The sequence below is a fragment of the Temnothorax longispinosus genome, chromosome 8 (genome assembly GCF_030848805.1).
Source record: "Temnothorax longispinosus isolate EJ_2023e chromosome 8, Tlon_JGU_v1, whole genome shotgun sequence".
Lineage (NCBI taxonomy): Eukaryota > Metazoa > Arthropoda > Insecta > Hymenoptera > Formicidae > Temnothorax > Temnothorax longispinosus.
This window is the reverse complement of record NC_092365.1, coordinates 2,841,393-2,866,356: the sequence shown is the minus strand read 5'-3', so window position 1 is coordinate 2,866,356 and position 24,964 is coordinate 2,841,393. Positions and strand designations below refer to the sequence as shown.

At 41.1% G+C, this 24,964-nt stretch overlaps 1 protein-coding gene and 1 long non-coding RNA gene across 5 annotated transcripts in view; one reads left to right on the top strand and one right to left on the bottom strand.

The window, feature by feature from the left end:
• LOC139817969 (uncharacterized) overlaps nucleotides 1-24,964 on the top strand; it is a 65,198-nt gene that overhangs the window by 15,590 nt on the left and 24,644 nt on the right. The window contains exon 2 of the long non-coding RNA XR_011733352.1: nucleotides 19,407-19,557. This is a non-coding gene — a long non-coding RNA (uncharacterized lncRNA). The remainder of the gene's footprint in view (nucleotides 1-19,406; nucleotides 19,558-24,964) is intronic.
• LOC139817966 (putative receptor-type tyrosine-protein phosphatase mosPTP-1) overlaps nucleotides 1-24,964 on the bottom strand; it is a 267,152-nt gene that overhangs the window by 222,687 nt on the left and 19,501 nt on the right. The gene's annotated exons all lie outside the window — the stretch shown is intronic.

Sequence of the window (24,964 nt, the reverse complement as noted above, 5' to 3'; positions counted from 1 at the left end):
TACATTATTAATTGATTTCAACGATATAAATCAAAGATGAGCTATCCTCGTAATTCCATTACAAAGAATAATTTCTAATGTACGATATTTCCGAAAAAAGAACCGTAAATCTACGGAATGTAATATTTAGGAGTACGTAAAGTTTTTAATACATCGAAGAATAATAGAGATTGTTTATTCTCCACGTGTCCATACGTAAAAGTTTTTGCGAATTAACGAAAACATTTTGCATGATTTCCAGACTTGCGCCCGAACTGAATTTCGTAATTTACATTAAAGGTTTTCGCAGTCGGCACAGTAGTGGCGGGAGCCGGCTGGCGCAATCCAGAGAAAAATCAATTATGTAATCTCGCGGGAGGCAGCGGTCGTTTTTTTTTTTTTTTAATTCGCCGAAGCAGATTCGACATGATAATCTACCTTGCTTGCATTTAACAGTAAAATCCGTAATTCGTTGAAAAGTAATGGAAATATAGCGGCAAGGACAAACCATGCGCTTGTGGAGGAGTATCACGTCCCCGTAAGCACGTATAACTTTAACCCGGGTAGTTCACTCAGTATCGGTGCGTGAGTGTGCGCTTCTTGATGAATCGTTCGCATAATCCACGATCGATCGCTCAATGGCAATATCCTACTACCAATATGTGCACGGGCGGGCGTGATCGAGCGACGAGTATTTGCCGGGAAAGGGACCCGTTCTCTCCGCCGGATAGCCGGGTGGCGAGCCCTAAATCCAAGATCGGAAATCGATCACCGGGCCAAAGATATAACCGCGATATTTGCTCGTTTAATTATATCTATAGCATTTACTGCGATATCTGTTTAGAAATCACGTATTATCTCGCTATTAGGACCACCTCGAATTTCAATACGACGGATTTACGTAACTTGATTAATGTCCAAAAACGACGTTATTCCGCGAAATAAAATATCTGAAAACGACCGTGTGACAGGAGCAACGTACCGACAACGGTTCAAGGATTATATCAAGAGAGATCAAACTAGATATATATTAAATCCCCTTCTCGCGATATTTATAATTGAAGCTATATATGTAAAACATCTCATATTCTCATGGCCTTTTCCAAGAGAATTGAGCAAATAACGTATAACAGCGACTCAATATTTTCAGTAAAAAGACAGAGACACGGAAGCGACATAATGCACCTAAAAATGTTTATCTTAAACTATTTCGTAAGTCTGATTAATTAAAATCTGTACTTTTATTATGACTTTTTTGCGAACAAGTAAAAAAATATTCATTATTTTATCGTATATGATAAAAGAAAGGTGTTTGCATAAAATAAATGTAATATAATATAAAAAGGTATCCGTTTTAATATATTGTAATTTAATGTATTGTAATTCTCGCAATAATGAGAATATTTGATACCTTGAATATATCATGTCGCACAACTTTTCTGAATTCGAAGATAAAAATAAAGTCATGAATAAATAATCAACTTAATGGTGAATGCGGTTTCGCAGTCCTCGAAAGTCTGTCGAGCGTCACAACCGAGTTTACGCATATTACGCACACTTACGCGGCGACGTAGCAAAGCCCTCTGCAGATACAAACACATGCAGCGCGGAGGACGTAAAATTTTCGGCCTGCACTTTCTCGCAAATACTTTACACGCGTCAGGCTACACCGCGCTCCAGTAAATATACGGCGTACGTATACGGGCGTCATATACGTTGTACATGAGACGGGCATTTCCTCGTCGGGATAGTATCGCTATATTCGCAACGCGCGCGACAAGAGCGAGGCACTCGAGATATCCCAATACATATTTCTTTCAGACCACCCCGGGGAACGGGTTCTCTTTCCGTTACGATTGAACTGTAGAAATTATTAGACTGTTCCTTTCTAGAACTTCTTTCGCCTCACCCGCCTTTCTTTTAGTCTCGTTTCTCCGCACCGTCATCGTCTGCTTTTTTTTTCCTCTTATCTAGCTCCGTGTAATCCGATCTTTTTTCTATTTCGTTGGATCATTCTGTATATGTACTGCATGGAAGAAACGACGTTTCCAACGCGTCGCTTTGATATCTCGCAGCATCAACGCGAGATTTCGCGAAAATGGAGCATAGTATCTTCAGGAAATATTTGTTATTTCGGAAAAGCTCGCTCGAGTTTCGGTGCAATAATGGAAGTTTTAATTAAAATGTGCCTGCAGTCTGTTTTCGTCTCAACGATGATGGGAGCGCGCAGAGTCAAAAGCTGCTGGGACGGGATTTTCAGATTGGCCTAGTAATCTTCGCCAATTCCCGACAATTGGCACTTCGGCTTCGTACTGTACCCATCCACCGTTGAGGAAGATTGGCGAAAGGCATCGTGAATTAAATGAAGCGCGGAACGCGGACGCGGACGCCGAGTCGACTTCGCCATCGGTATCCTCCCTCTCGTAACATGTAATATTCATATTGCAGCCGGTACAATTTGCAGACAATTTCGTTTCTTTTTTTTTTCTTATTTCTCAAGAGAAAGTCAGCGGACGTAAAGTACATAAGGGGACATCCAAGACATTTACATTTTTCGCGAGACGGAACTCCCGGGCTCTAAAGAAGTTTAGACATTACCGTCGTAACGACAGAACGAGACGATTATATATTACCCCCTAATCTTGTCGCAGACTAATTACCTGACTTATGACACGGAATTACGGCGCCTCACGGTTCGTTAACGTGGCTTATCATTATGGATTCGGTTTGAAATCATTACGCCAGAAAGTTCTGCCACGCGCGCAAATAGAATCAATCAAGTTGTTTGACGAGAAAAATGCGAGGAGTTAAGCGTACTTCGGAGAAACGAATTAATAGAAAATAAATATCTCTGTGCCCAATGCGTGAGTGCAACTGTGCAACAGTTTCACGAATATACTCGTATACATTTAATACTTTTAAATAATGTATAATATTTTAATATAAAAAATAATCGTAATTCTTGCTTTCTACAAATTGCGTTGGCAGATTAAATCACAATATAATTATGATTCACGTGTATAAATTTCTAATAAGTTGATAACCAAATTAACAGAAATTCAAGACAAATATTAATATCTTTTGTGGCCTATAAGTATTTATCATCAATCTTTAGTCTCGTTTTCGTACGCTAATGAATTTCAATAGAAAGATATATATTTAACACAATAAGAATTAATACAATTGAAAATAGGTCAAACACATTCTTATTTTTCAGATTTAAATTTTTTTTTTTTAGTGGATTGTCTTAATCTTGACGAGACGTGCGAAAAACTAGGTTCTTAACCGTAGCGTGTGTAGCGATATTCGCTTTATATCTTACATCGATGCACAAAATGTTTTAAAAGCTTTTAGAGGCGATCGTAACCGCGCGCGGCTGTGTTAATTCTTAGGGTGTCGGTGCATATCAATTTTCGTATCGTCCGCACGCGAGATCGGCGGCGGCCACGTTGCCGAGCCACTTTACCGAAACTTATGGTGTTATTAAATCCTGTCCTGTAGAAAACTTGGCGGTGGTAGATAAAACTCGCCAAGGCGAACCACTAACCGGGCACGTTTAATCGAGCTAACCTTGTCATCGCGCGCGGCTGCACTCGGCTTCGCGCACCCGAAAACTTTGCGAGTTTTACGGGCCAAACAAAAGCGTGTCGACGGAAATTGGATTCTTTCTTTCTTTCTATCGAAGCTCGGAGATTTTGCGAAAAATACCAGACGCAATCGGCCAAGTATATATAGACTAACCACTTTCTTTTCAAAACTTTTCATGCTTCGTTTCGATAAAATACATCATGGAACGTAAATTTTTAATACCTCTAAAAAGGCTTTAAATATTAACAGTTATTGTATTTTTTTAGCCGCATTAAAGCGAGCTTTAATGAAGCAAAATTTCTCGTTCTGTTTAACCAACTCTCAACGAGATAATAATAGCTTTCTTCTCACACATCCAAGATGCTGAAAAACTTTATTATGTATAAACTTTGAGAGTATGTTAAAGATTCATAAACGACAGAGAAAGTTTGTATAATATAGGTGCGGAAAAGCTCTCCCTTTTTTTTTAATTAAAAATAAATGAGTTTTCATGTGAATCAACTCTTATATAGATAAGAAATAAATCAGAGAGAAGGAAAAAGAGAATTTTTCTATCTCTCTTTCAGTTGTTAATTTAATTTGAAATAGACTTAATTTTTAAATAACACTTCAAGATATTTAATATTGGAAACTGAAAAATTATAGAAAAATACAGCGACCAATAAAATTTTTACTAAAAAGAAATACATTTGAAAGCCCAAAATTCCTGATCCGCTAAATGGAAAAAAAAAGTAAATATCGATACACGAGAAGAATTGAAACGCAGTCCTGAATATTCCGAGAGTATTTGTATACACCAAATAATTTTTTTAAAAGCCTTTCTCCAAGTATTGTTTCGACTCTTATAAGTAGATTTCTATGATGTACTGTATAATTTAAACTGTTCTCACGTGTACTTCGCAGTCACGCACCAAAAGGAAACAATGAGAAGGAAAACGTGAGCTATCACGCGTAGATGATGCCTGGAACAATCGCGGCGTGAGGTTAAGCCCCGACTTCATTAATAATTTTCGCGAGGTGGGTAATGACTACAAAGAGGAACCGCGAACCGCACGGCACAGGCAGAACAAGGGACAAAGGCCAAGTAAAATATTATCTCGCGGTCTGCTCTTTATCAGGAAGAAAAACTGCGTTTACAATGGAAAACGTAGAAAGGAAAACGGAACAGCCGAGAAAATGAAACTCGAGCGATCTGGCGGTTTTGTTTTGAAGAGGATATTAACGGGGATTTTCTTTCGGGCAGATAATATGCATGTATCATCTTATCATCTCTAAATATATTAAATTATTTCATCAAACGTGAAATTATTATAATATTTTCACGTGCGCGAAATTATGCTTCTCCGCGAGTGCGGATGTTGCGCTGGTGGAAACCACCAGGGATTCCGGGATTATATCAGATACCAGGAGCGGAATACCATTGGATACAATAATCTCTGATTTGATCGGCGAAAGGATTGATAACGACGCCACGGACGGAGATATAACGTTATACGTTAAAAATGCCCGATATTGGTAAGCAAAAACGTATATCAGATTAAAACACAACGATCGGATAACGATTTCACCACGTTTTATTTCATTAAATACATTTTCTACGTTGTTACCTTCACGGAAATAACACGGGGCATAGTTAATTAGCCATGGAGAATTATGAAATTATTGGCATTGAGCCTGGCACCTATTAAGAGCGTTCGAGCGATTGCGGTCCACTTCCTGTACTTTCCTTTCATCGACGGAATCGCAGCTGCAAAGCAAAGGAATTACTCTTGAAAACTTTTTCCTCTTTTTCAGCGTTTACAGCTGCAGTTTCAAGCGTGGCATTTTACTTATAAATTGCTCGAGTTAATGACGCGTCTTGCTTTTAATCCTTTTCTCGCGCGCGGAATACGCGTGTCTTCAATTAAAATCAATGGTAATGGATGAACAAGAAACATATATATGATTACAAAAAACTTGTTGCGAAAGTTCGAGTAATTTACTAAAATTTTCCAATATAGTATCCGGTATTTATTTGCGCTTTAAAGTTCATTTATAAAACTCATTATTCTCAAACTTAGTCTAATTAATTTAGCTATTTTTCCATTTGTTAATTACAACATTTAGTGAAAAGCTTTCGACAATCAAGTTATTTTCATGATTCGCAAGCGGTAAAGGAGAAGTGATATCAGAATATAGGCTCGAGAATAAAATGCATCGTAAGTAGTGTACGTGTACCCCTACGTGCAGGGATTTCTGTGTTTATATTGCACGATAAGGGATAGTGACGCGCGGAAGAAAACAGCTCGCATAAAACCGATGCATAAAGTACCCCTCTCCTTCTTCTTTATCCGGTAGCTTTAATAATGGAACCGTTCGTCCGAACGAAAGTTGAATAGAACCCGGCTCCACACTCTGCTCGGAAGTGTTGGTCCGCTACTCTTAAGAAATACGAACGCGATCACCCGTTTTTCTCTCTCGCACTTCCGAAGCCGAGGCGTAGGTACGTGAGATTTCTCGTCCAACTTCACGTAAGTATGTCCATACACACGGCCGATACACGATACACGATACATGCCTCCTGCGATGCCCGGCAACTTTATCGCTTTAATTCGAATTCTTTTATGCAATCTGACACGCGGCGTTAAGATACTTCACGTAATGCGACGTCGGGGCGAGGTCCAATTTCGCGATAATTTCGAAAATCTCTTTCCCTTTTGACATCGCCGGCGAAACGCGAATATGCCAGCTGCGCGAATCGACTCGGTGAAACGGAACGAAAGTATTTGATTTCCAACATGAATCTGGACCGCGCTCGCGTAGGGTGGTGGTAGTGATATAATTAATCGACGGGATCGATCGCGTTAAACGAAGCGGGATTATTACGGGGAAAAGATGAGCAACGGTTTCGCGCGAAAGCGTAACATACGTAACATTCTTACCTTGACACCTACTCTTACGCCGACAAAGTTAATGGTCTAACTTGATTCATTTAATTCGACTAGTTCGCTAACAGCTTTCTCCCCGCTAAGAGTGCGGTCGACTTTCGAATTAAGCGTCCTCCAATCTAAGTCGATTACCCGGGGAATGGAAAAGGGACTTAGCCAATCAGGAAATTTGTATTTCCTCGGGGGATGCGCGAGTCACCGAGCGGTTAAGCACGTTTCAATTACACTAAAAAGAATCATTCGCACAGACAATTTGCCGTTGCACAAATAAAGAAGATTACAAAGTTATGTGTAATATTTTTCATTCGTAATGTACCCCACGCAAATGAATAATATCGATCTACAGCACGTCCACGGGCAACGATATTAATTTGTAATTAACATAAATTAATATTGACATTATTTATTTATTCGTGACCGTACTGCGGTACGATATTATTTAAAGTACCTCCGGTGCATGCCAATATAAATTTTGCAGGTTTATTTGATCCCTTTCAATGAGAAAATATTCGGAAAAGCAATATTCGCGTATCTTGATTCGTATGTTCGAGTATTGTAAAAAGTACAACTATAACAATCGTCTATATATGTAAACGGTAAATTGATATTAAAAAATCGCAAACAAAAAGCGAACTACGTTGGAAACCAGCCCACATTTCGATCAAATATCTTATTGGCGATATTTATTATATCTATATATGTATATAACGTAATGAGATTTTAAGTATGAAGACTGCGAAGACTTGTAAATACTCATTAAATTTTTGATGCCGATGCGTAAGATCGAGGATTACATGCTTCATTAATCGTGGAAACTTTAATCCGGTCAATCCGGACACTTCTGCAATCCTGCAGTCTAAACCGGTTAGGCTTATGCTCGATTCATGACAAATCCATGTGACAGCGAGGATAACGAAAAAAACGGAAGAGGATTCCGTCAGCCGGAAAACGGTCGTTGAGCTTACTCGTACGAATCTGCAAAGCTAATGCGCATATACTACGCGTGTCGGGTGAGCTACTCGAGGGCTGACAAATGCGATCTGGAAGCGTCTTCGCGCGCAGCATCCCGCGTCCGCGTCGATGCCGCTCGCGCGAGTAAAACACGCGATAAATCTTCCGAGGTATATCGCGAGTCGCGAGACTGAGAAAGGAGAACAAAGAGGCTGCTGATACATCATTTTTCTAACACAGGAGGAAAAAAAGTGATTGCTGCATATGGCGATGAAACACTCGATGAATTCGCGATGCTCCGCGCGGGACGGAATAACGGAATTGCATTCGTCGTCATAATATTTGCTCCAGACAAAAAATATTTTCGCCGCGTTGCGCTATCGAAAGCGTAAAAAATCCCGAGGATTTTTTTTTTGTTCGTAATCCAACGTAATGCACGTAACGGTCACGTATGTTCCATCGAATATTCTAGAATTCGAGAATTTATCTTCTTCCGGGCGACCAATAAAACGCACTATTCAAATAACCGTGCGCAAATATCGCGTGGTTACGCACAAACAAACGGGTACAGCCGCGAAACTCAAGACGGGCTATAACGATGAGATTGTAATTTTCCCAGTAGCGAAATTCCACGAGGAAAATTGCAAGGAACAGCACTGGCGCTGCGCCGCGCTTCGCACGACATGCGTTGACTACGTAAAAGGCGGTTGTTGCCGGCATCCTTTTCTTTTAATTAAAGGTGTATCAAGTGCCACGGTGTACAGGGTGTTCTGAAATTCGAGACGAGGTAACATCGCGACGTAAAAATTTATTGCGAACGTGGAGGTGCATTAGGATGTGTAATCATCCCGCGGTGTTTTCTAGCGCTAGTTCTAAAACTAGTTTAGAACTTGCGCGGCGTGACTTCTCCTGGAGCTTTATTTAACCAGGCTATCTCTGCCTGCTTGAATGGCGAAACTCGCTGTTTGCGAATCGCACTCCGCGTCCTTTGCCTAGCATCAAGCGATCGCGCGAAGTGCCAACACTATCACCACCGTGCACGCGCGACTCACGTACAGAAGATTACTCAAGCGCGGTTCATCGTGGACCAAACTTTGATCGAATTCTCGCACTTTGGAAACTACCGCGCGAAACAAGAAAATCGCGGGTAATCCTCAAGACTTGATTTTTCATTGACTTTGCGGCATTACCCGTCGCGAATTCGAGACCACCCCGTATAGAATGCGCCTTCGGAGAAACTCGTTGGCCTTCGAACGAGCGACAGCTGCGACGAAGGTAGAAATCGCCGCTATCGGATCGAAGGGACGGAATAAACCTTTAGCTTATCGCGACCCTTCGCGACCCGATGCAAATCGTGGCTCGCGTAACTATCGACGATACGACGAGGAGAGGAAAAACACGATCGCCACGAGGGGCAAGACGAGAGGAGAGAGAGAGAATAGCTGCAACCGAATGCGGTCGGGTGAAATTGTGCCGCGAGGGGTGGTCGCCGGGCCATGTAACATTGAATTATCGTACACATAATAGGGCTGACACCGCATTGGCACCCTCGCCTCGCGCGCGCTATCGCCGCAGAGAGCGCGTCGTGCACATTTAGGACCCGGGCTATTGACACTCTTCCATTTCGGCCTGACGTGTACGTACCGTATACATATGTATGTAACAGTAAGAGCGGGAAGGGGAGAAGGGGTGTGCGAGGGGGTTTCCCAACCGAGCTGGTAAACTGGCGGGCGCTGAATCGATGAGACAAACACATCCATCAGTCAGTTGCGGGAATCGCTGTTTGGCTAAAAGCCAGACTGGTTATTATTTCTGTCAGACGGAAATGTCTTGCCTCACACGGTGGATAGCCCGCCGCTCATTGCCCCCCTTCGCCGGTCGGTGGTATAGCCCTCACGCGCGACCGTGACCTGAGATAATAGGGGCGAAGAGTGAACTTTGCGCGAGCGCGAAGAACCATGCATTTTATATGCGTTTCTTGGCTGACTTGACGAAGTTCATTAGACTTCACATATAGAATAATACAGTTTACAATGGTAAAATACCTACTCGGTGTGATTGGGGCTTGTTTAATAATAGATTGTAATATTAATAATGCATAATATTATGTGACATTTATATTAATTTAATATTTTTTAATTTATAGATTTACTATTGTAATTACATCTGGAATTTCTGATAATAATTGCGAACGACATAGCATTAAATCTAGATTTGATTTTCATTTCTCGATTTTCCATCCATTCGCCCTTACCGACTCCTCTGTTGATATACGACACGTCGATTTTTGTCGGTCCATAAATAATTACGATAGATAATCCCGCGGTACAATCTCAGGATCGACGAACACATTTTATCGTCTACGTGTGTCTCCGTCGCTAAGCGAATCCCACAATTTCACTTAACTCGATTAAACCACGAGGCGAGCACTTTTTCCCCTCTTCCTCGTGCCGGAATCTCTGCGGTTTTCGTGATTTACTTTCGATATTGCTGTCGAAGCGATATATTATCTAGGACCGAAAAACCGCAGTCGCGTGATCACGGCGTATATATAGAGGTGGTGTCGCGGGGTGTATGTGTGGGTGCACGTGTGCGCGTATAACCGTGTATTGTAACTCCCGCCATCGCGAGATTGATCTTTATAACTTACGACAGTTATACGACGAGCTTGAGACTTGTGTGTGACTCATCGAGAGACGCGCGGAGAGTTCCCTTTTATACATATCTTCTCTGTGGAATCGATCGGATCTCTATTGTCAAGTTTCTGCCATAGATACCAATTACAGTCGCGAACTTAAATCTCTATTTTCGTAAAGGCATCGAGAGATTCTATCTAAACGTCGTTCTGTCTCTCTCTCTCTGTATATATGCATCAATTCCCTAAAATAAATCCTAAATAATCAGAGTCTCCGCGTCTACGCTTACGTGTACTGCTCTCTAAAATAATTACTTTCGAATTATTTAAATACCTCGCTTCGTACTTTTTTTTAGACAAACATCGGACTGCTCTACATTCCGTAGCGCGTTTTTCTCGTCGGGAGAACGCTAAAACGTACCTACATCGCTCGATTCCTGCCGATTTTCTGTCTTCCTCGTTAGATACTCTCGACAGCTCCTATATTCTTCCAACGATTGCTTTTTCCGCAGGCCTCTATAACGTCAGGAACGTTTGCCGATCGTTTCCTTTTTGGGACGTCACAAACGTTCACTCGCGCGTACTTAATTGCGGCACGCTGCTGGAAGCGGAAGGCTCTTCTATACGGAGCGCTCTCATTGTAGTCGAACCGTTCCCTCCGTTCAGCGGAACGAGCGCGATCGTTCGTGTCATTCGATTTATAGCGACAAGAGCGAGCGAAAAGCATCGCAAATTACATTATAGCGACCAACGGCAAGCGCGTCCTCTTTCTTTTCCTGATGTAATTTTGCCGAGAACAGCTTACGGACGCTTTGACAGATAATTTCAAATCAAGGCGGTTGATATCAACCGCTGAAGATCGCTAAGGTATATGTTATGTGATGTACAGAGAACCCCGTACCGAAACTAGGTTAATAGATATTTCAGTAAACTTCGCATAAATCAATTTCGCAGAAATCTATTATGCGGTAATGATACGTACAAATGACATATGAATATAGTACATAGTAGTATAGCATCGTTAACGTTTTAAATTAAATATCAAAACGAAATTGCAGGATAGGTATATTATATTAAAACAAATTTTCAGCACGGTGACTTATGTATTTTTTTAGAGATTCAAAAGACATACTTTTCAAAATTTAAGATTAATCTTAATGCATTGACCCAATTGTTTCGAATTCTTAAAAAAGACGCATTGAACCCTTCAAACCACCTCCGCATCAGACAAATACTGAAATAACCGCCACGCGAGATTTATTAGTACATGGCAAGATGCATTTTAGACTGGGGAGTAGAAGAGGACAAGTAATGGACGTATCCTGAAGGCACGATATGCCCCTAATTACCTCCATCCATTAATCGACAATTCCGTTATAAAAGCGGGTCGACGTGGCCATGCCACTGGCCTTTAACGTCTCGACGCACGCCCATTGTATTCTGTGCAAGCGTGTGCCCGTGTTACACGCTTGTATGGCCGCGCGCGGACTCGTTTACGGTGTAAAATTATGTCTGGGTTGAACGTTGCGCGGCACAATGGGCCGGGGCTTATAATTCTGCGATGTCCGCATTCTACAAAGTGACCTCGAATTTGTCGATTATCATCGTAGATCAACTCGAGGGCTAATCAAGCGACGAGGAGGGAATACGTGTTGCGTCGAGCGAGCAAGTTCCTCTCTTATTGCCAGAAATCTGCAGTGCCAGACTTCGCGCGTTAAAAAAAAGGAAAAAGTGGCGAATCAAAAATTAAAGAATTTAACGCAATAATTGTTCAATTTACTTTCGCAACTTGTGATAAGCCTAGATTTGTAAAGATTTAGGATTGTAATTCGGACTAATCTTGATTCTTCAAGGCGGATTAATAACTGTTCTAGTCACTTAGAGTTTGCCATCACAACTTTAGATGCGGAGGCATCATTAAGTCGATATCAGTATACCTCATCAAGACGTTATGCGATCGCTATTCAACGCGAGTCGACAAAGATCGGTACGGTATCGTTGCAAGCAATTAATTTAACAGGAAGAATGCGTCTATTCAGCGGAGCGATGCTTGTAATTTAGTCCACAGGGAACATAATGGCCGTTGTTTTGATTCGATTTAAAGCCCGCCGTGTGGAAGAACGCGCGTTCTTAAGTCTCTATGGACTAAATTCACGATCGAGAGAAGTTATTTACCGTCCGGCATAAATCTCGTGTGATATATTGCGTAAATTTTATCAATAAATACATTGCTCAATAGCACAACGTATTAATTCTGAATTACACCCTTGTAATGTAAAATTATGAAAGTAGACTACAGTATGAAATATATCGTAGACACACAAAAAGTATATTATATACGTGATAACTAATGTGAATATGATATCAACACTGTACATACATATTGTATGTGCGGTGCATCGAAATATCAAATAATGTAATATATGAAATAAAAGCGATGGAAGTAAAAAACTGAAACAAATGGGAATACGTTGCTTCATTATACATCTTGCATTTAAATATAATCCGACATATAAAAGAATTATTACTTCGCGATTGATATTCAAAATATGCTTCCTACCTTTTTATTCGTATATAGATTCTCTACACAATTAATATCTCTGGGATGCTATCTGGGACAGCAATCACCAACACAGCGGGGAAATATTATACACCAGACTCTATTCAAGCGAAATAATCCCTGCGGCGCCCTATTCTACAGGTTTAAACGGCATTAACTTAATGTAACGTTAGTGACGATCATGCACGTATATGTGGAGGCGCAAAATGGTGGGGCGTGCATTCGATTGAATATTTTATGCAATATACGCGGATCAAATTGACAATTACTAACCGACGCGGCATTTACCCACATTTACCCTATAAAAGCGTATTTGAAACCAGGCGTACATTTCAGCGATGACGTCCCTGTTTATTATTGTGTTAAACTCTGATTTCACGCGACGATTGACAGATTCGGCCGTAATAACAATCATATAGCAATGAGCGGTCCGATAATAGCCAATTAATCCCTCGATCATCCAACTGTATACGGGTGGTGGAAAGAACGACCTTTCGTAATGTACCATTTCCTTCTTTTTTTTTATCCACCGTTTCCGTTATCTTTCTGTTTCGTACCTCTCTTCCGCTCCTCCCCACACATCTCGCTCGCTTTCTTTCGCTCCCTCGGTCCATCTCTCGCCGCGTCTCTCCACCCCTTTATAATTCCCTTCCCAACTCGAGCCAACCGAGATCCTATAAGTCGCAATAGGAGAGTCTATTACGGAGGGGATCACTTCTGTAATTTGAAAACCCGTTTGATAAGCTTTCTCCGTTTTCCCCCGTTGCTTTTTTTCTTCCAACAATTCGCTCTCGCTCGGCGGACACAATTCCATAGCAATCTTTCCTTTGGCCGTCTCGCTCTCGCGCCGCACCGGCATTCCTCTTTTTTAAAAAGAAAAGACAAATCGTCATTTCGGATTAAATTAATCTTTCGGCCAGATAAGCAATTCGCCGGTGTAACATTCAAACGCAATGTTAAAGTTAAAATTATAAAAAGATTTCATTTAAAATGATCTAAAAGGATAATAGATTGAACGCTGAATTTTTCCCCTACATTGTTACACGCAATATTGTAATTATTCGCCTATAAATACCAGAAGGCTAAATCAATTTCGTCCATATCGCATTTAAACACGAAAAATCTTTGAACCTTTTTAAAGCTTTGTTATATTTTGATTTGTAATTATCATTTTGAATGTAACTCTCGAAGTGGCTCTTACCAGATATTCTTGATTAGGAGCACGAGGCACTTAGAAACGGCCAGGATGTTCGAGATCGGGCCGCTTGTACGAATCAATTATTTAAATTGATCTCGACGAGCGTCGTTGTAGAACGAAGGTAATGAATTAAACGTCGCCACTCCCTACCGGCATCATTTGGGCGCATCGACTTCATTCGGACGATCGATATAGAGTTCGAGCGAGCTATCGACCTTCCTGTCCAGTTTTCTCGGGAAGCAATCTAGAGCCTCGAACGTCTAATCTCGGCTACTGGCGGCTAGCTGTTCATTTCCTTGCAATTTCGATTTCACGATCGAGTCAATTTTGCCCTCTGCCGCCCCTCTCGGTTTCTCTCTGTGTGTCTCCTGCTCTCTCTTCCCTTTACCACGCAACCATTTCGACGCTCTGTTTTGCGAAAGGGACGAACAGAGATTTTACGTGTCCGCCAATACAAGCGTATACATGTCATTGTGAAGGAAAGGAGAAAGAGAAGAAGAAGAATGAAAACGAGAGAAAGTGGAACTCGTTTCACGCTTGCACGAACATTATTGAGAGAGTAGTTGAAAAACTCGCTTCGGCGAGGAATTTCGTTTTTTTTTTTCTTTTTTTTTATATATAATAACTACCAGTAATATCGATTTATCTGCAAGCTTAATAATATAACTGGACAGTTGCATATTACGACAAAATAAATTGAAAGCTGATAACGCGATGACGAAAAAGAATTTTGAGAGAGGAAATCTCCCGTGTCTCTAAAAACAACAGTCTCTAAAAAGAGAATACTCCGAAGAAGCCGTCAACATAGCGCTAACCGTCCCGACTCTTTTCATTAATCGCCGCCTATTTATTTGACTTTGTTAACCGAGACGGAGATCGTCGCGAGTGCCGTGAATCATCCTAATTAACGTTACCGGGGTCCAGAGAGAGAGACGACGACGGGTGGGTGGCGACGGCGGCGGCGGCGGCGGTCCAACGGACAAAAGCAGCCGTCATCGTTCCGTAACGAACGAGCCGGCGCCCTTCGTCAATTACCCGAGACTTAATTCGAGGCGTGACTCCGTTCCTGCGATCAGAAATGAAAATTAGCGAGCGTGCGACAGACCGATCCCATGTCCCGGTGATGGTGTGCGAGAGAGTCTCTCTCTCCTTCCCTCCTTCGTCCGCAGGTGAAACGGAAGTTCGCCGTGAGGTCGCGACCGGAGCGTTAAAAGGTACCCATGGCGCGCGCGGGGGCACACCATTTTGGGAATGCCGCTCGTCTCCGGAAGCTGTCGCACCAATAAATCAAGAGACATCTGCGACTTCTGCCACACCTTACTGCGAGCACCACCGTCACGCCGTCACGTACAGAAGCTCCTCTCTCCTGCTTCCTTCCGATTCTCCCGTCTCTGACTTTCTCGTTCGCCTGTTCGCCTCTCACCGTCGCCGTCGCCACCGAGCACTGACGCTCTTCTACCTCTTTCTCATTTTCTAACGCCATTCTCTTTCTACCTTTTGCCCTTCGCCCTGCTTCGTTCGTCTCCGCGTGCGCGCACACACCACTCGAGAACTCGGTCGTTTTCTTTTCGAGCTAAAGCTAATATTATAGCATATACTTTGGACGGTATATCTTCTTACGCGAATACGCAATAAATGACGATTTCATTAATAGCCTCGGAAAATTACTTTCAAAATCGAACAGAGATAGTCAATGAAAAATTTGTTTGCTAAAAATGGGATGAGAACATTATACGTCTACGTTTCTAACACTTTTAGCACTTTTATGAGATAAGACTCGTATCTCACGATATTATTTTTACCTTGCGTTAAAAATTTATACTAATTCCTTTTTCCGAGAAAAAGACAGAGATCACATATGGGAGCATTTTCTAAAATTAACCATTCTAAAATCAACCATTTGGTTTATATCCGAAATAATTACATCCGTAAAATTTACGTGTATCATATTGTTCTACATTAATAATATTATATTTTGTTGTTAATTTATGCGTGTCAATAGTTGAGCTAATGCATACAGTAAACGGACGTAAGCGTAACATGCAATAATACATCTGTACAAAGAATGGACGATACTGTTAAAATAACGAAAGATTAATTTGGCAATATAAATCCAATCTGATTTGTTGCAAGATACAAACAGTTAATGCGCACGACGATTTAATTACGATAAAAATAATATACAATGGCAAATATTTAAACAAATTTAGCAATGTTTTAATGAAATATTTATCCGAATGCAATGATTAATTTATAATAACAAAAGTGTAGAAAAAGAGTTAAAAAGTATTGAAAATTTTATAATGTATTTTATATTACCAACTCAAATCGGCCGCAGATCGATTAATTAATATTAAATATCATCAATATTAATTTTCCAAAAGTTTTTAAACAAACTTAATGTAGAATTGCCCTGATCGATAATGTACGAATTATTTTCAATGATATTATCGTGTGTGCATATGCGCACGTGTGGAGAAATAAAGTCGCAAATAAAGTCGCCCGTGCCGATGCGCGCAGCACGCGATATGCCACTGGCGCATAAATTTCGTCTCGAATAAATTCTTTCGCCCCATTATCGGTCGGGTGTTTAAATGGATGCCGCGATATCGGCGACTAATTGAATTGCACTCGCGTCGCCATCGACTACCGATGTTGTATCCGATGTACTTTAGAACGATCGAGCGTGTACACGCAACACGCGCGTAAAGTAGCACAAAACTGGGCGTTCACGCGTAAAGTAAAAATTTCACGTAACTTTCGCGCAAAGCCGCGCATAGTTTGGACGAATCGCCCCAGGCGAGGCAACACACGCAGTTCCGCGTTGCCTCTTCTGCCACAACACCTGGCTTGTTTATCCGTGGTGGCAATGGCTTCCGGTAATTAACGGAACGCTTATCCGTTACAGACGTGTAAATAATTTAACATTAATAAATGCGCTTTTGCAGAACTGGGATACGACGACATATAATAATAATAATATATACGATTAAAAATATAAATATGTATGTTTAAATGTTTATATATGAATTATAAATTATATACATATATAGATATATTTATATTTATATATCCACATATGTACATACATATACATATTTATGATAGTATCCCGTATGATATTTTTATGTGTTATACGAATGTGCAGAAATACGCATACATGTGAATGAACGCATTCACGTGATGATCCGCTTAGGTTTTACGACCAAATCTCCGAGAGATTTCTTCCTTGAAAGGACAAGTCAAAAGACTACTTTCCCCCTTAGCGCAGGGCGGATTTCGGAGCTAGCGCCGGTAAAACTGGTATTTCGATTGATTTGTCAAAATCAATTTGAAGCTCGGCGGCGTAAAACGGGTTTTACGGGGCTCGAAAACGGTACCCGATTTGCAGTTTCTCGCACGGAACACGCGTAAACGCGAATGCATCTTCGGACAAGTGTCGCCCTAAAGAAATCTGTGTCCTGCCCCCTCGTCGTAGGGCGTCTGGATACATTGAATCGATAAATTCCAAGCAACGCTTGTCTCGCGCGAAAAGCGAACCGCAATTCAATTACCGCACCAATTTTGGCCTAAGTTACCTAGTGAACGCGTACCATGTGTAACAACCATTGTTTTACTTCATGGTAGATATTCTCTAATGATACCCCGCAAGATGGATTGATCGACGATCCAAGCGTTAATATATCCTGTCCATTATTCAGTGATATACGCGATATTAATTCACGGTAATATAGTCGATTGAAAAGGGGAACACTAAAAAAGGTACGAGATTGAGTACAATGACCTTATAAAAGATGTGTGGGGAGGGTCGGGAGGGGTCAGGAAGGAAGGAATATTTTTACACTCATTTTCGGAGGTAAGGACATGTAGACAGTGCGCGTGATCGTGGGAGTGGAAAAGATGACCCCATCGTTGGCCACATAAGTCAATTTCGTAAGCATCGTCCGGAACCTGTAACAAATCGCTCGTATCGCCCCGGCCCCGGTTCGTTTCGACAGCGCCGAGAGAGCACGGGCGCGTTTATGGCATGGAAAATCAATCGTCCACTTGCCAGGTTGCGCACTCCCTTCCCCCCTCGTCCCTCTCTTTTCCGGATTCACGTCCCCCTCGACGAGCACCCCATGCACCGTCGCTTTGAATCTGCCCTTACAAATATATCGTCCGAACGCCCTTAAACGCCACCCCTCCCTGGTTACGTACAAGGATGCAATCTATAAACGGAATAAATTATGTACCCCAATGGGTCTCGTTTCGTTCCGGTGCACAGAAATGAAGAGCGCGTCGGCGCAACGTACGGATGAATATAAACGTACGTTCTGAAAATCGCGTAAAATGTTGGAATTAAATACGTGCTCTCTCTTAAATTAAAACGAGATTTTAAATTTGAAAATTTGGTTTCGGAATATTAGTAAAAGACATATATTCGTATTTTTTAAAAACTGGCAAACGGACCTAGTAACTTCCTCACCTATCATATAGTAACTCGTCATTTCCCTGAATTAAAAATGCGTGTCTACAAAAGAATTGATATATGTATATTTTATTTTTAGAGCTTATTTGCGAAGGTAACAAAGCTTGACTTAACGATATACTACTGACACAAAAAATTTGTCAACACGTCAAATCTGTAAATCATGATCCATCACGGCGTGGATTCATAAATCAATGTACATGTCGTGTACCGTTTAAATCTGACAACGTTAATCTCTTAAATACATCGATGTATCTCTCCGAAATTAAGTTCCAGTTCGCTTCCGTCGACCAGCTGTGTGACTGATATTTGTTGAGGGTACGAAATTATTCTCGACATCGTTGAGCGCAAATAATACATACCGAGTGCATCCCGATTCACATAAATATTAATAGCGTCGTTGAACAGTGAGACACGTAAAACACAGAAAATGACGCCGGTGGTTCGAGGAAGAGATTTGAATCTATTTCGCGTGACAGCAACGCGATATTCTGTATATCTACGCGAAAGGGGCATAAAGCATCAAGAGATTGCGCGAAATATTATTATCGATACTGCGATACACGTCGATGTATCATTAATGACATTAAAAACTTGGATGCGTTATACACGTTAATGGACACGTTGATTAGACATTCCAGTTGATGTTATCAGCTCCGAGAGAGAGAATTTTACAGTCGCGTCATATGTACACACACACACACACACGACGGATTTTATGTGACTGATCGCAACACAACAACGGATAACATATGCAGAAAGTTTCGGGCTTGTCGCCAACTTACGTTTACAATTAATTCAGAGGATTCGTGATATCCGATGTGGTGTAAAAGCGACATGAAGTACGAGCATGTTAGAGCTGAGCGTACTTCGCAAAACAGCACTTACACGCGACATCATAATTAAGGAGTAAGAATAGCCGTGTTTCACCGCGAGGAACATATTTCTTTACAAGCGGGTATCACGAGTTTTTCTGAATTTTAAATTAGCAATCAGAGATTACGATCCCGACAATCGTTGTTTTTGCAACAAAACACAAACGAGACGCTCGTCACGATGTATAAAATGTTTTCGCTCAGATACAAAATATTTTCTAGGAATAGCGGAGAAATTGAGCTCGCAGTCAGGCGGCATAAAATGATTCTGCATCGCGTGAATTATTCAAGACAATATTCTCTGTAATGCGACGGAACGCATTTCCTGGGACGCGACGGAATTCAGGATTACTGCGAAGAACCGCAAAGAACCGTAAGTCTCTCATGAATCTCTTCGAGTGAGCACACGTCCTATGCTAACAATAAGTTCCGATTTTTCGACCTATCGACCATCATTATATAACGCACGCTATTGAATCGCTATTCAATCGCTAAATTAACGGCACATGTCATATTATAGAGACAAACGAATTCTCAAAATCGTGTTTTTAAAAAAATCCCTGTTTATATAATCAAACGTCAAACTGTGCGCATCCGATCATTTTTATCGGAACATTCTACGACCCTGAACTTACGATAAGCATCATTGAGTCTGCAAACAGCAACAAATCCTTCATCGATTCTTTTCAACGCAAAACATCGCGCGCGAACGTTACACTTTTCGTTGTACACTTTTATCCTTCGGTTTTAGAGTCGAGTGTAAAAGTCAGCGGACGAGATTCTTCGAGCAGAGAAAGATTCTCGGAGAGAAATGTGCTCTCGCACGTGGCAAATATCAAACTTATCTGGAGATGTTTGAACACAGCCCCCGGGAAGTTTGTGCGCGGATTCGCAAATCTGGTGAAATTCAAATACTACGTTTTGATTACCCATAAAGTTCTTCGCCCGTCATCACTCGCGTACCTCAAATCCGCGCGCGCGTAAAATTCGTCGCGGCCCCGCGGATTCGAAATCGCTTTCAGCGGATGCAGTCAAGGATGGTTGCTGCCAATGTGGACAGAATCGAAAATTCGTACAAATCTCTGTTTTATCACGCCGCCGCCGCGCGCCGTCTATATTAGGTATATAACGCACCGTGTAATTTTCTACGGAGCTTCAATTCGCGAATCTCTATTATACCACTATTTTCCGAGAATGCGAGAGATTAATTACTCAAATCGAGGACCGTCTGTAAAGTATTATCTCGCTCTCGCAGGGTCTGTTATCACGGGATGAGAAATGCTAATAAATGCCACTCTCGGCGCCCAAAATGGTGCTGGCAGTGGCTGTTCGCTCGGAGTAAACTACGTTTCAAGGAAAGTTTGGCCAGGATCAGCGGGTGGCGCGACGGGAGGCGACCCGTTCCGAATTTTCCTTTCGTTTCGTAATTTATGCCTCGGATAAGGCGCACTACGTCGCTTCACGGCAAAAAGGGATGACAGGCAGCGGTATTTTTAAAGCGCAACTCGGCTTAGAAATTCTCCCAGCTCACGTCTTCTATACCAAAAGCCTATATTAAAACTTTACGCCAGACCCGCGAAGACGAACGAGGGCGCGAGTTACTCATTACCCGCGATAAAGAAAAGCCTCGACTGTATCGCGCGGGCGCACGCCGTCATCATCAAACAAGAATATCTCGAAACTTTTCCGTGCGCCGCACATTGTGAATGCTCGATTTCGTGCGCCGTTTCCACTACCGTTTAATTAAAAAGAGATTCGCGGCGGCGGCGGGTCGTCGAAACACGAGAGAGAACACGTGGCTTTGGGGTTCCCGATACTCCCGCGGGATTACGGTTATACGCGCGTCGCGACTTGGCAAGCGTGTCTGTCAAAACGCTTTTTTCCACTTTTGTCCCCACGGCCTGGCCACGGATTGCAATTGCCGCGCGACGGCAATACCTCCATATACATTCCGCCACTTCATACTCGTCATCTGCTCCCGCACTTTCATTGTATTGGCCCGCGTTTCGATTATGTCCGTAGGCGGAAAGGTCTCGTATCGAAAAAAAATCTGTCGTGCAAGCTAGCATTTCAGAACGGTAGACATTATACCCTCGAAAAAGAGTTAGTACATGGTTCCGAGAGAATTTCTAGCATTAAATGTAACTGTCTAGATAAAAAATAACGGTTAATATTAAAATTCATAATTGGTAATTCGTGACAGAATTTTGCATCGGATAAAATTCTTACTACAAAATATCTGTGTCAGGATTTTTGTGAAAAATATGAGTGCAATTTTAAGAAGCTCTATGTAATATCGCAAAAATTGATATTAGAAAAGTATTCCTGTGGGAAATGTCGAAAAATGTCATCCCGGATTATGTTAATATTAATATTTTAGCACGTTGTTAACGTCACAATGCAAAGAAACGTGATAGGTGTAAAGATATGTTGGCATACCGACATCGAGCAAAGAATTCGGTTTGCCGCAAGTCACGTCACATCGCGTGCACTCCTTAATAGATCCATTGTACGCCCCCGCAGGATCACATCCCATGGAATTTTACTGCTCGCTATGACTCGTCGATATTTCGCGTTATCCTATATAGCATCGTACGATGGAATTAAAGCAAATAGAAGGAAAATACGAGCTCTTACAATCATAAATTAAAACGAAAAGATAACAATATTTAACAAAATAAGAATGTTGGATCGATAACTATATATAAACAAAAATATTTGCGTTTATTTTATATATCTTTTTCATTAATTCGGATAAAAAATTGGTATTCTTCTCTGTGCTATTATTTTGCGCAACTAAATTATCCTTTTCCACAAGAAAACGAGTGAAATATCCAATAAAAAATATTGCAACTGCGAAACGTTTTTCAGATAAGTTATTTGTACCAATATTTTTTACGTGTTTATCAGTCATATCAGTCATAAAATAATATAAAATAAACTGCAATGCAAGTAAAATATTAAATAAACTACATCAAAGTTACAATACTTTTTCGAAGCGTACCGTTGATAAAATAATATTGTAAATAATCATGTAATTGAAAATATCCAACAATGCATTACAATCATTTTCGTTGATGATACTTTTTGTTCTTTATTATATGTATTTGATGTCAAAATAATTGCGGTATTCATTATTAAAGTAGAAAAAAATATATTATTAAATATATTTTCCTTCTGACATTTATATCTAAATATCTAATAAACCGATATGAAAGGATTATCGGAAAGTGTATAATTCTGTATCGAACAGGTAGTAATGAATGCCATGCGATCGATAGAAAAAATAAATGAATAACACAATAATGTGGCTTTATAATTCATAAAACATTTAAATCAAACGGCAAATCGTAGGAAAACCAACGGACTCGCGCAACCGTCTAATTAATTGTCGTTATGAGAAAACTCCTTCGCATAAAAACGCTGAAAATTAATCGATTATGCGCTTTAATCGCGATATCGTTTTGAGAGATCGTGCCGACGTGCGAAATTCACGGCGGAGATTTTCTTAATCGGGAATTACTGGATAAGGCGTAACTAATAGTACGTCCGCGACAGGTTGTCGATAACGACGGCCACCAATGCTTAGCGAAGGACTTAGCGTTAATTAGCAATCGGACCACCCTTCCGCGCGACGGTCTCTCGCGATAAAAATGCGCGGACTCCTCCGTTCGCACAAAAACCATAAGACGAAACGCGCCGTGTCTCCGATACTAAACGGACCTCGTTGACCGACATTTAACGATTAACGGCGATCGTTACGATTTCAGCGAACCACGCTTGTTACAAGAAATGCCGATTACCGCGTCGTGCGCGATATAATTTATTTGCTCGCCTCTATATCGTGGAAGAGAACACGCGCAGAATAGTCTTCCGGCCGGCGACAAAAGATAATTACAAGTTGGACTGCACATGCCAATTATGAAACAACTCTGACCGCGAAGGTTAGCACAATTCTGCAAATGATAGGGAAACAGCGGGAAATGCGAAGGAATCACGGCATAATTATAGATTTTAAAGGGGCAGTGTATACGGGACCCGCCGCGAGCTTCCGCATCATAAATAATACAACTACTATCGTTGTTCGGCGTCATAAATGAGCCAAGCTTTTATGTTACACCGTAGTTGAGAATGGCCCTTGCGGTAATTACGGAGTTACAGGCCATTATAACGAAGGAAGCAAGAGGGGGTGGGAGGGCAGCACACAACGATGACGATAATAAATAATACCGGCACACACAACAGCGAGCGCCGAGCGTCACCTTCGCACCCCCCCTCCCCTTCCCCGCAAAATTAGATACATATTCCGCATTTGTACTTTATGTTACGTAATTAAATCAACAAATTCGAATAAAATTGAATTGCAGATATATTCGCGCAACGAATGTTGTTTCGTTTAAGAATGACAATCACATGCGAATAAGAATCAGGATGTTGTACAGAGGATATACTATCAATATTCTATTGTTTTTCGATGTATCTATTCAAATTCGCGTAGAAATTCGATTGCCACAGGGTCCATGCCGCAAGGGCCATTCTACGGTGCAATCTTCCATATATCCGATAAGCATACGCGCACGAAAACGCGCTATTGAATGTTTGTGAAAAAGTTTTATTTACTGTGATGCGATCGCGGTAATCTAATAAAAGCATAACTCGGACTGTATGGAAGTACAATTTCGGATATTACGCGCAAACACGGCTGTTCACGGTAATAAACTGTAATGAACGCAATACGAAATTGCAATTGCGCCAAACGATATGGATCGATATACTTAAATCCGACTCTCGTAAAAAAAAACATCGAAATAAAATCTGTTATTAAGCCTGCGTTTCTCGATTATATTTATGTCAGCCATTTCGAAGATTATTAATAGAATTAAAAAAAGAGACACAAAAATAGGACCAGTTTTACAGTTATATGTATCTCTTAAAGATTGAATATTGAAATATTATATTTCAGTATTTGTATAAAGAGCGCAGCGTGTTTCGCAAATTCATCGAAACATCCTGTGACCTCGATTTGCATCGCAGCTGCGAACCTGAGGGGGCAATGGATTGCGCGAATGAGTCATAAAGACGCACTGATCCTAATTAAACGATAATCCCGAACATAAAATACGCCCCGACCGAGGCAACGGACTTATACGTACAATAAATCGCGCGGCACGTTACTTCAAAGAAATTACCTTTAGAATTTCGCAAATTGCAGTCGAGATAACGACATTATGACCACCCGTAGCTATACAGTTACAACGGCCCGCTTTATAAGAGATGCATACACACGTACACACATAGCCAGATTTTAATTATTTTATCACCCAAATATTCACGATGATGAAGGCTACTGGGACAGAAATATGCGCGCCGTAAATTTGTCAATTACATAGACGAATTGCAATACACGTTGATGTCATTTTCACAACTATATCATTTCGTGCAGTTTTTACAAAAGAATCTCGCGACGCACAGTGTATATTATACAACTCTTGTTAAAGTATCATTTCGTTGAAACAATTGTTTCTCTAGAAAAAATGATTAAATTGTAACAATTGCCTCGAAAAAGTTATTTGCGCTCGTACTTTTCGTTTTAACGCGTGGAAACAAAGTATTCCTAACGCGCTCTAATTTCTTGAACGTTGATTGACCCAGAATTAGAAAAACTATCGAAGCTATCGAATGTCCCACGGCATTCCATTGCTCGAGTCGTTTGCACGGGTAACGTACCACCGATGCAGAACAGACGGTATTTGTCGCCGTTCTGGGATAACAGGTAGATT